General features: G+C 38.1%; 1 pseudogene; it reads left to right on the top strand.

Moving 5' to 3' along the window:
• Positions 1-238: 238 nt before the first annotated feature.
• LOC139005485 (protein FRG1 pseudogene) lies at positions 239-1,007 on the top strand (annotated as a pseudogene).
• The last annotated feature ends 10,799 nt before the right edge of the window (positions 1,008-11,806 follow it).

Below are 11,806 nucleotides of genomic sequence, written 5' to 3'. Positions count from 1 at the left end.
CCCTTTAAACAAATTAAGATGCATTTGACAGATATAAATAAGTATGGAATTTTGCATTTAAACACTATCTAATCCATTTATGAAAGTAACAACAGCTTTGAGCAGAGGCGCCGTGCTGCCGCTGGTGCGTGCGCATGCCTGCGCTTTCAAGCTTGGGTTCTCCCTCGCCCTTTCCTGGCCAGTTGAGCTGTTTTATCCTGAGCCAGCTCCCACCTTTCTACAGAAGCATCCCAGAACCATGGCAGAACACTCCTATGTGAGGTCCACCAAACCCGTGCTCACGGCCACCAAGACCAAGAATGAAAAGAAAAAGAGCAACGAGAAGGAGAGGAGGGGAAAGGATGAAGAAACCCAGCTTGATATTGTTGGAATCTGATGGACAGTAACAAACTTTGGTGAAATTTCAGGAGCCAGAACGATTGAAATGAATTTTAAAAAAACTACATACATGCATTTGGCAATGGACTTTTGCACTGGGAGCTCCATATAAGGAAGCTGATGAGGGTCCTAATCCTCCTGACCAGCTTACAGCTGTCAAATTTGTCTGACTCCAGAATTGCCCTAAAATCTGGCTAAGGAACATATCTTGGTATAAATTCAGATGGACTTGTTGGGCATTCACATGTGATTGGACTAAGAGAACAATGGGAGCCAGCCATTCTTTCAAGGTTGGAAAATGATTTTATTGGCCTCAAGTAGCTGTTTTATCAGATGAAATGAAGCAGACCATATAGAAGCAAAAAGTAAAGCAACAGGAGAGGAAGACATGATAAAGATTAGATCCTGAGCTGAAAGAGAAACTAAGAAAAAAGCTGATATCCCAGAAGACAAAGGAAATATTAAATGGTGTGAATTATGGGGAAAAAAACTTCAGAGCTTCCAGGACTACAAACTTAAAACAAGCAAGAAGACAGTAAAATTTTTTAAAGGCCTGGAAAGATGGAGTTTTGCATGAAATACTTCTGGACAGGAGGGTCAAATTGAAAACTGATAGACATTGCAAATGACCAGGATTTTTGTCTCTGTCTTCTTCTTTTGTTTTATTTTTTCTGAATTAAATAATCAGTGGAAGTATTAAAATAAAAAATAAAGAAAGTAACAGCAGCTTCTTCTATACCAGATACCAAACTAAGTGCACGGTGAATTCTCTCCTGGTCCCCCCTGCAACGTGAGAGGAAAGTATTATCTCTTCCCACTGAATAGTTGGTCCCTTTTCTACAAGCTGGGATTTTTTTAAAATTCCCATTGTGTACGTCCTGTGTCCCAGGCACTATACCTTCAGGAAACATACAGATAGTACAAATTATGAAGAAAAGACAACAACAGAGGACTGTGGTAAGAATAATGAGAAGGGGGGAACTTGTTTAAGTTGCCTGATCAGCTGAGAGCTGACAGATGAAAGGAACCAGCCATGTGAAGAGCAAGAGGAACAAACACACAGAGCAGAGGGCACAGCATGTGCAAGGGCCCGAGGCTGGGAAGAACTTCATGCATTTACAGATTAAGAAGAAAACTGGTAAGAGAACAGTGAGCAAGAGGGAAGGAAGCATGAGATAAGTTTGCAGAGACGAACAAGGGCCAGACCCTGCGAGAGGTTTCAGAACTTGTTACAGAATTAAAATGTATACTGAGTACAGTGGAAGCTCCTGAAGGGTTTTAAGCAAGAGTAATAAGATCTAATTTGAATTTTCTTTTTTAAAAAATCATTGTAATTGGTCTTTAGAAAGTAGATTGTAGGGATGCAAGAGGGGAAGCAGGGAGAAAAGTGAACAAATTGCTGTCTGGGTAATGAAACTATGTCCTTTCTTAACTAGTGAAAATATGAATGCTTCTCTTTACAGTGGTGGCGTAAGCTATAGTATGGCCATGGAGAAGAACTAGAGTCAACATATACAATCATGAGTCTTTTAATGACAGAGATATGTATCATTAGGCAATTTTTTTGTTGTGAGAACATTAGAGAGTATACTTACACAAACCCAGATGGCACAGCCTACTGCACACCTACTGTATGTGGTGTAGCCTATGGTTCCTAGGCTACACACCTGTACGGCATGTCAGTGTACAAAACAACACAAGATTAAATCAGGCTCAAAAGAAAGTGATACAATTGAAGGACATGGTAAACACGAGCTATATGAGGCTGCTGCCAGTGTTGCATGGCACACTGTCTCACAGCAACTGGAAACCCAGGCAATGGATTCTCCCTAGAGCCTCCGGAAGAAGGCAGCCCTGCCAACACCCTCATTTTTAACCCAGGGAGACCATTGTGTACTTGTGACTTCCAGCTCTGTAAGATAATGAATGAGTGTTGGTTTAAGCCACTAGCTTTGTAGTATTCTGTTACAACAGAAATATGAAACTAATATACTATTACCCTTTAATGACATTATGAAAGTCAGCTGAGTCAGTAAAATGTTCTGACACAGACCAGGCTCAGAAAAGTGTCATCTCTTAGCCTGGATGAGATGGATGCCGACTAGTTCAGTGTCCTTGGCTACACAGTGCACTCAGGATAGCACTACTTCATGAATTAGGATAAGTATATTCAAATGTAATTATGTAAATAGAAGCCTTCAGTACACACTTTTAGACATTGTGGTTAAGATACAGACAACACTCTTAGGCATTTTCTAAGTCCCAATATCATTTCTCTCTCACCAAGTTGCTCTAGCTAGATAGGGAACAATCAAATTGATTCTGAAGATCAGAGTCTGATCATTCCAGATGCCAGTTCTGAAACTCTGAGTTGTCATGGGATTCCCTACCTCCTCCTTCCCAACACCTGAAAAGGAGGTATTTTATATTCATTGTTAACCATCTCTGTCATTAATGACGGAACCTGAGTCAATGTAAAGAGAAGCATTCATATTTTCACCAGTTAAGAAAGGACATAGTTTCATTATCAACGTTATCATTATTTAAACAGAAATCTCCTTAGTTTAATAGACTCATCACTGCCACCAATAAAATATATGCTTTGCCAGGAACACCCTTCCACCTGGCACTACTTGGCTAAGTCTCACTGGAGATTCAAACTGTAATATCAAGTGAGAATTTAACGTCCAACCCCATCCCATAGGATTAAACCAGTCTTATAAAAATTGGACCATTCCTGGAATGTTCATGACCTACAAGGCTAAAGATTTTACTGTCTTCATGAGGAACATTTTCTCAACAATTTACTGAGAGGAAGGCTATGTTTATTCCAGTCAGGTTTCACCCATCCATTTGAAGCTTTCTAATTTCACTTCTTGGTAATTGTTCCCCCAGCATTTCCTGTAACTGTGCCTTATCTGATTCTTTCACTCCAGAGTGTTATTTTTATTGCAATGTAAAACAGAAACATTTCTGAATTATAATTGGAAGTCCTGACTGGTTCCCCATTTGATGCTGAATAATTCAATCGAGCTAATTAGGCATGGGGCACCCCTGACTCACGCGGCAAAAAGACTTATCCTGACTTCTGGTGATGCTTCTGGAATGTGGCTAATTGGCAGAAGCCATGTACAGTGATAATGAGCACACATTTGCCTCTCTTGCCCCATGAGGGAAACTGGAACTTTCTAAAGTGGTATTTAGATGAGCTATGATGCTTTTGCAGTGTTCTCAGTTATCGACTGGAACACCCTGAAAGTGACTGGACCATCAATCCTATCCAGCTCTCAGTTCAAAGGGAATGTGGCTGCCTCAAGACTCCTACTGTGAGATTTCCAGGAAACAGAAAGTTAACCTTAAGTCACTTTTCACTTTTTTTAACTTAAGAAAAATGGGCAATTACCTTTGCTCTGCAGACTTCACAAACTCGAGTGGGTTCTTCTGCAGGAGTTAAAAGGTGAAGATTGGTGTCTGTGCTAATTAGCAGTTCCTACTTCAGCTTGAAAGCTTACACTATAAAAAGACACGGGAGGCAGACAGGATCAGAACCCTTTTGGAATCCTTCCAGAAGGCCTTCTTTGACAAATGTAAATTTGCAGGCTGAAAAGTCACGTCGATTCTTAGATGTATTTTCATCAGAATCTGATGGAACCACAAGTGCCTTCTGCCCATATTCATTTTATTAAATGTTGACTACATATCGCCAACCAGTTTCATCTTTTAGAAAAGTTTCATCAGTTCCTAAAAGGAAAAGAAAGCTGTCAACATAATTTGAATTCTTTTTCTGACACATCTTTTTATGTTCTTATATTTGCATTTTTTTCTTTTTTGCATTATTTGGTCTATTATATGAAAGGATCTTTTCCAAGTATTAATAACAGAAAATTCAAGAGGACATCAAATTAAAATGTTTTTTAGAGGGATGAAATGTATCCAAAGAATAAGATTTATGGAGCTTAAATAAAGCTCTAAGTCCTACATGTGGGACCATACATTGGAAGTCCAGCTCAGCATGCATCTCCCACCGGGACTTTGGTTTCGTGGCTCTGCTAAGCCAACACAGGCTTTTCGTAGGCTGCGTAATAGGGCAGGTTCATTCTTAACCATAATTATACTCCTACAACCTTATCCATTTACACTAGCACATGCCACTTGCATACAGACAGTTTTGACCAAAAGCCTCATTTCTTCGCATATGATACTGTAGTCCAGTAATCTGCCCATGACCCACTGCTGGTTAATGGCAGACCGGAGGGGGCAAACCAGAGACTCTAAAGCACCAATCCACTATTCTCTCCACTGTGCTACACTGAAGGGATGAAAGATTCACTGACTTGTTACTATGCATTTCAATACAGCTTGAATGAGCTGAATGAAAACTGGAATATTAGAGGCTGTCAAAAGTCAAAGGCTTCACATAAGCTCTAACGAGTGAACCTATTTTTCTAAAATTCCCTACAGGTTTTGGCTAATAGTTATTTCTTACTGAGCAATTAGTAGGTGCCAGCAGCATGCAAAACATTTAATCATTCATATTATCTAATTTAATCCTCATTCTCCTAAGAAGTAGGTGCTGTTTTACAGATATGGAAACAGACTTTGAGACCATTAAAAAATCTCCTGGGGCTACACAGCCAGTCAGTGAGGAAAGCAGAACTTTATTTGAAAATAGAGCCCATCATACTACTATAATCAATCAGCAACTCCTCTCCCAGATATTCAAATCAAGTAAACTTTATTAAAAATAATTTTCACTCTATGTGTTCCTTTTATCCTGGCCTTCCTTTGATCAAGCAAAGAAAGTATGTTACTAGCATTCTCCCAAAGCTTGAAAATGTCATGATCAAACCAAGTTACTTTTTTAAAATCCCTCCAAAAAAAATGACTTACCAGCATAGTACATTCCAATGGTAGAACCCTTTAGCACCCTAGTCTATACTCATATTGATTTCTATTATAATTTCAATAAAATAGAGAGTAACTGCTCTCTACCCACCAAGCTGTATCTTTTTATATTCCTTTCCTGCTTTTGCTTTTCTCATAGGTTAAATAATTTCAAATTCTTCCCCAGCCGGCATGACTCAGTGGTTGAGCATCGACCTATGAACCAGGAGGTCAAGGTTCAATTCCCAGTCAGGGCACATGCCCTAGTTGCGGGCTGGACCCCAGTGTGGAGCGAGCAGGAGGCAGCCGATCAATGATTCTCTCTCATCATTGATGTTTCTATCTCTCTCTCCCTCTGCTTTCCTCTCTGAAATCAATAAAAATATATTTAAAAAATAATAATAACAGCACAGGTGGAAGGGGAGACGATGCTATGGCGGAGCAGTGCAGCCTGGTGGAACCCGGGCAAGCAAGTGGCTGTTGCGAAGGGAACTAGTCTGGAGCAGGACTCCAGGCTTTCTCAGCCCAGCCGTTCCCGCTGGGGAAAATGGAGGTGGCTGGGGTGGTGCTCTGGGAGCAGCTGGTGGGCTGGTGTACCCAGCATTTGTGGAAAACTTTTGCCTTGGAAGTCAGTGAGGAGATCATGCAGTATGTTTTGTCAATTGAGAGTCCCAAAGGGATATGAGAATATTTACTAAAATTGTTTCCGTTGGTCCTTTGGAACTGAAGCAGTAGAAATCTCAAGGCTTGGCATCAGGCTTGACTCTCTCAAACTTTAAACTCTTACCAAACTTGTATATTTTTCTTAAAGAGTGGGATTCTTTATGTAGTGAGTCAAAATCTTTGAATACATTATTTATAAAAACCTATTTAAAGATAAAATAATAATAATTTCAAATTCTTGAGGTTTTATTCAAAGGGCCCTGTTTCCAATAGCATAAGCATATTTATAATCAGTCCTAAATGAGTGGTCTTCTAATGGGTCCATGTGTGCAAAAACTTTCCCTTGGGCTCTTGGGCAGTCCAAGAGAGAATCAATCTCAAGATCCTCAAGTGCTAGAGATTCTCTTTTCTTTTTTTAGAGATTCTCTTTTCTGAAAGTGATCTTCCTGAGAACAAATTCATTCAAGACACAATGCTGACTCTCTGTTCCCTCCTCCTTTTTACCAGAGCCCTTTCCTCTTCTAGGATAGAAAGGCAGGCAGGCCCATGCCAGATCTCACATCAATGCCTTACCCTCAATGCAGAAACCACCAGCAACAAGGAGACCATTCAAAATCTGCTGAGAAAGCAAGTGACTCTCTAATGGGGCTCTGTATCCTTTTATAAGTCAGATGGTTTCCAATTTACTGCTTTTAATTCAGTTAAATAAAGACCGAGTCAAACAATTCACTGAGTAAGAACTTTCCTCCTATTCTAATGAAAGACCATCAGTTGATTTTTTTTTTTTTTTTTGGCATTCAACTTGAAAGAAGTCCAAAAAAATTGATTGACACTAAAAAACAACTTTCCATTTATTCCCTTCTGAACAAGATTTCAAATGACTCCAAATATAAAAAATGAAAGATAGATTTAATATTGATGCTAACTCTGTTTCATTCTAGCAAAATTTATCTACAAATATAAGAACTAGTTTTAAAAACTTCTGTCTAAAACTAGCTCTTACATTTGTAGATAAAACTTCTGTCTCAACCTATGATACATTTGCAATTAATTTTTACTTTTTATATTTAGTAATTATCCCAACCAGTAATAATAACTCTATACAGAAAAAAACTAACACTGTGAAACTCATGATGAGAGAAATATATTAAAATGAATCCAAGTTCAATGTAAATTACTGTGGTCTTTAGACTCTAAGAGGAATGTAATAAGATAAAATCAGAAGGATACAACAACGTTATTTTCTTTTCTTTTCTTTTACATACTTATTGGCAGAGTCAGCTTTAGTTTTTTTATTTTCTTTTTTTTAATCTTTATTGTTGAAAGTATTACATATGCCCCTTTCCCCCGCCCCACCCCAGGCCTTCATCACCCTATTGTCTGTGTCCATGGGTTATGCATACATACCTATAATTTCTTTGGCTGATCACTTCCCACCCACCCTTCCCCACCTTCCCTCTGAGATTCAACAATCTGTTCCATGATTCTATGTCTCTGGATGTATTTTGTTCATCCGTTTGTTTTGTTCATTAGATTCCACTTATGAGTGAGATCATGTGATACTTATCCTTCTGTGACTGGCTTATTTTGCTTGGCAAAATACTCTCCAGGTCCCTCCATGCTGTTGCAAATGATAAGAGTTCTTTCTTTTTTACAGCTGCATAGTATTCCATTGGGCAAATGGACCACAGGTTTTTTTTGTTTTTGTTTTTACCATAGCTCTTTTATCCACTCATCTGCTGATGGGCACTTGGGCTGTTTCCAAATCTTAGCTATTGTAAATTGCACTGCTATGAACATAGAGGTGTATATATTCTTTCTGATTGGTATTTCTGGTTTCTTAGGATATATTTCTAGAAGTGGAATCACTGGGTGAAATGGAAGTTCCATTTTTAATTTTTTGAGGAAACTCCATACTGTTTTTTGTAGTGGCTGCACCAGTCTGCATTCTCACTAGCAGTGTACTAGGGTTCCCTTTTCTCTACCTCCTCACCAGCACTTGTCATTTGTTGATTTGTTAATGATAGCCATCCTGACAGGTATGAAGTGATACAGTGGGGCCTTGACTTACGAGTTTAATTCTTTCCGTGACGGAGCTCATAACTCAAATTACTCGTATGTCAAATCAATTTTCACCATTACAATGAATTGAATGCTGGGCTGATGTTGTGGCGTTCACTGTGACGTTCGCTGCGCCAACTAGCAGTGGGATATCTGAAACTGGCTCGTAACCCGAATTTTAGCTCGAAACTCAAAGCAAAAAATTGGCTGAGAGACAGCTCGTCTCTAGAAAAACTCGTTAGTCGGGACACTCGTAAGTCAAGGCCCCACTGTACCTCATTGTCGTTTTAATCTGCCTCTCTTGGATGATTATTTTCTAAGCATTTTTTTATGTCTCTTGGCCATCTGTATGTCTAAATGGTCCTTTTCCCATTTTTTAATTGAATTGTTTGTCTTCCTTTTGTTAAGTTGTATGAGTTCCTTATATATTTTGGAAATTAACCCCTTCTCAGTTGTATCATTGACAAATATGTTCTCCCATGCAGTGGGTTCTCTTTTCATGTTGATGATGGTTTCTTTTGCTGTGCAGAAGTTTTTTATTTTGATGTAGTCCCATTTGTTTATTTTCACCTTAGTTTCCTGTGCCAAGATGTAGCTGTAAAGATATTGCTATGAGAGATATCTGAGATTTTATTGTCTATGGTTTCTTCTAAGATTTTTATGGATTCGTGACTTACATTTAATTTTTTTTACTCATTTTGAGTTTATTCTTGTGTATGGTATAAGTTGGTGGTCTAGTTTCATTTTTTGGCATGTACCTGCTCAATTTTCCCAATATCGTATGTTGAAGAGACTGTCTTTACTCCATTGTATGCTCTTGCCTCTTTTGTTAAATGTTAATTGAGCCTAATGGCTTGGGTCAATATCTGGGGTCTCTGTTCTGTTCCATTGACTATATACCTGTTCTTGTGCCAGTACCAGGCTGTTGTGATTACAATGGCTTTATAGTATAACTTGATATCTGGTATTGTGATCCCTCCAACTTTGTTCTTCTTTCTGAAGTTTTGCTGTGGCTACTCGGAGTCTTTTTGGTTTCATATAAATTTTTGGAATGTTTGTTCTGGATCTGTGAAATATGCTGTTGGTATTTTAATAGGGATTGCATTGAATCTATAGATTGCTTTGAGTAGTATGGGTATTTTAATATTGATTTTACCAATGCATTAATACGGTATATGCTTCCATTTGTTTATATCTTCCTTTATCTCTTTTTTTCAATGTCTTGTAGTTTTCAAAGTACAAGTCTTTTACCTCCTTGGTTAAGTTTATTTCTAAGTATCTTAATTTCTTTGTTGCAATGGTAAATGGGATTGTTTTTCGGTTTCTTTCTCTGAAAATTCAAGATGCCATAGATTTCTGAATGTTAATTCTGTATCCTGCTACGTTGCCAAATTTATTTATTAAATTTAGTAGTTTTTTATGGAGTATTTGAGGTTTTCTATGTACAAGGGTATTGTGTCATCAGTGAATAATGACAGTTTTACTGCCTCCTTTCCAATTTGGATGCCTTTTATCTCTTCTTCTTGTCTGATCCCTATGGCTAGGACTTCCAATACTAGGTTGAACAGGAGTGGTGAAAGTGGGCATTCCTGTCTTGTTCCTGTTCTTAGGGGAAATGGTTTTAGATTTTGCCCATTGAGTATGATGTTGGCTGTAGGTTTGTCATATATGGCTTTTATTATGTTGAGGTATGATCCCTCTATTCCCACTTTGCTGAGAGTTTTTATCAAAAAAGGGTGTTGGATTTTGTCAAATGCTTTTTCTGCATCTATTGATGTGACCATGTGACTTTTGTCTTTCAATTTGTTTATGTGATGTATCATATTTATTTATTTGTGAATATTGTATCAGCATTGCAACCCTGGAATAAATCATGGTATATGATTTTTTAATATATTGCTGCATCCAATTTGCTAATATTTTGTTGAAGATTTTAGCATCTATGTTCATCAGGGATATTGACCTGTAGTTCTTTTTCTTTGTGGTGCCTTTATCTGGTTTTGGAATTAGGATAATTCTGGCTTCATAGAAAGAGCTTGGAAGTGTGCCTTCCTCTTGAAATTTTTCTAATAGTTTGTGGAGGATAGGTGTTAGTTCTTCTTTGAATGTTGCAACAGCTTTGTTTTCAAATGTCCATATTTACATGTGCTAAGTTACATCTCTTGCATTTACTTAAACTTATGTTTTAAAAATTTAGAAGTTAATTTAAAAGTGTGGAAAGAAATATTTTGTTTTTCAAAATTCCTTAGAGGCACAAAAGGGAAAAAATTTGAAGATAATGAATCAACCCCAAAGTGCTTTATCCCTCTTAATATTTATTCCTACAGCCGAGGTTGAATGGTCTTTAGTAGAAATATCATAAAAATTCACAATATCTTTTTAAATTAAGTCTTAGCCCAGCGTTGCATGGAGAACTATTTTGTAATCCCTACATATTTTTTACTTTCTGTCTGAACATCTCAGACTCACATTTTTTTTGTTTTTTATTTTTTATCTTTTTTTATTTTTATTTTTTTTCTCTCTTTATTGATTAAGGTATTACATATGTATCCTTATCCCTCATTGCTCCCTCACCCCTCCACTCATACCCTCCCCCCCCCCCCCCCCGGGGTCTATGTCCATTGGTTAGGCTTATATGCATGCATACAAGTCCTAGACTCACATTTTTTTTAAAGAAATAGTTCTAATTACTCACTGACCCACAAATTCTTTTCCATCATATGTATGCTTAACCAGGGTGGAGGTGTGATTTGATGTATCAACTTCAGATAAAGTTAGCAGTGAACACAGAAGGAGAAAACTGTCCCTTGTTGGTCCTCTCCCAGTCACTGCTAGGGAACAACTTAAGGTAGGGTGGCTCTGAGTGACCAGATATCTAATGGCTTTCCTTTCTTCCTTTTCTTCTCTGTCAAAAAAATATGCCAGCAAGCCTGTGCCCAGTTAAAACCTTCTGTAAACAGGGATAAAAGGAGAAGAAAAAGTATATCAGTTTTCACCATCTGGTATATAAAATCAATAATTTAATACCTTTTAGAGTATGGAGAGCCAATGGAGTTTGGTCACATTTTGGGCCTCTTTAAAAGCTAGATTAGACCTCTAGTGACCAAGGGTCAAGGTTGCTATATACAGATGACAGCCACAAAGATATGGGTGATTGTGATATTCCAGCAATTTCATGAGAAAGATGGACCTGTTGGCTCTTGGAGAGGATTGGGGGAATTATTTTTTAAGTCTGGAGCTTAGATTTCTCTCAAAGCCTCTCTCTCTAACCACCTCCAGTCCTTACGAGCTGGTTGAGATCATGTGGTTAACAAAACCTCCCAAGATTCTATTTAACAAATGGTGTTTCTCTTTTCTCACCCAGGACAGTGTGCATGCACCACAGTCTACAGAGAGGCTGGGCTTCGTCAATAACCAGTTCTTTTACCATCGCTCCCTCTCAGTTTAAGGTTTATCTAACCATAAAGGCATTGAAAGAAATGTTGCTATTGAAGATTTTGATGGAAGATATTCAATGAGACCTTTGGGGCCTCTAGGTTTAAGAGCTGCAAAGGAAGAAAGAAGCAGCAGCAAGGAAGAGGGGAAGGAGTAGGAAAATAAGGGGAAGGAGGACCAACGCCAGCCATAAAGAGCATATCATCTAGCTGGGGAGGTAAGATAACAGTAGAGAGCATGTTCGGGTAAAACAAGATGCTTAGCCCTAACTTAAATATAGTCTACAGACACAGCAGGGAATAATAATTAGTAAATTTCTTAATTAGGATTATTCCTAACCTACAGTCAATTCTAATTTTTTTCATGCAACTAAGAATTCTTGCTA

This window comes from Myotis yumanensis, unplaced genomic scaffold (genome assembly GCF_028538775.1).
Source record: "Myotis yumanensis isolate MYYU_CA2020_CCGP unplaced genomic scaffold, mMyoYum1.0.hap1 SCAF_1, whole genome shotgun sequence".
In the NCBI taxonomy this organism is placed as follows: Eukaryota; Metazoa; Chordata; class Mammalia; order Chiroptera; family Vespertilionidae; genus Myotis; species Myotis yumanensis.
Note: the sequence above shows the minus strand (reverse complement) of the source record. Positions and strands in the feature narration are given on the sequence as shown.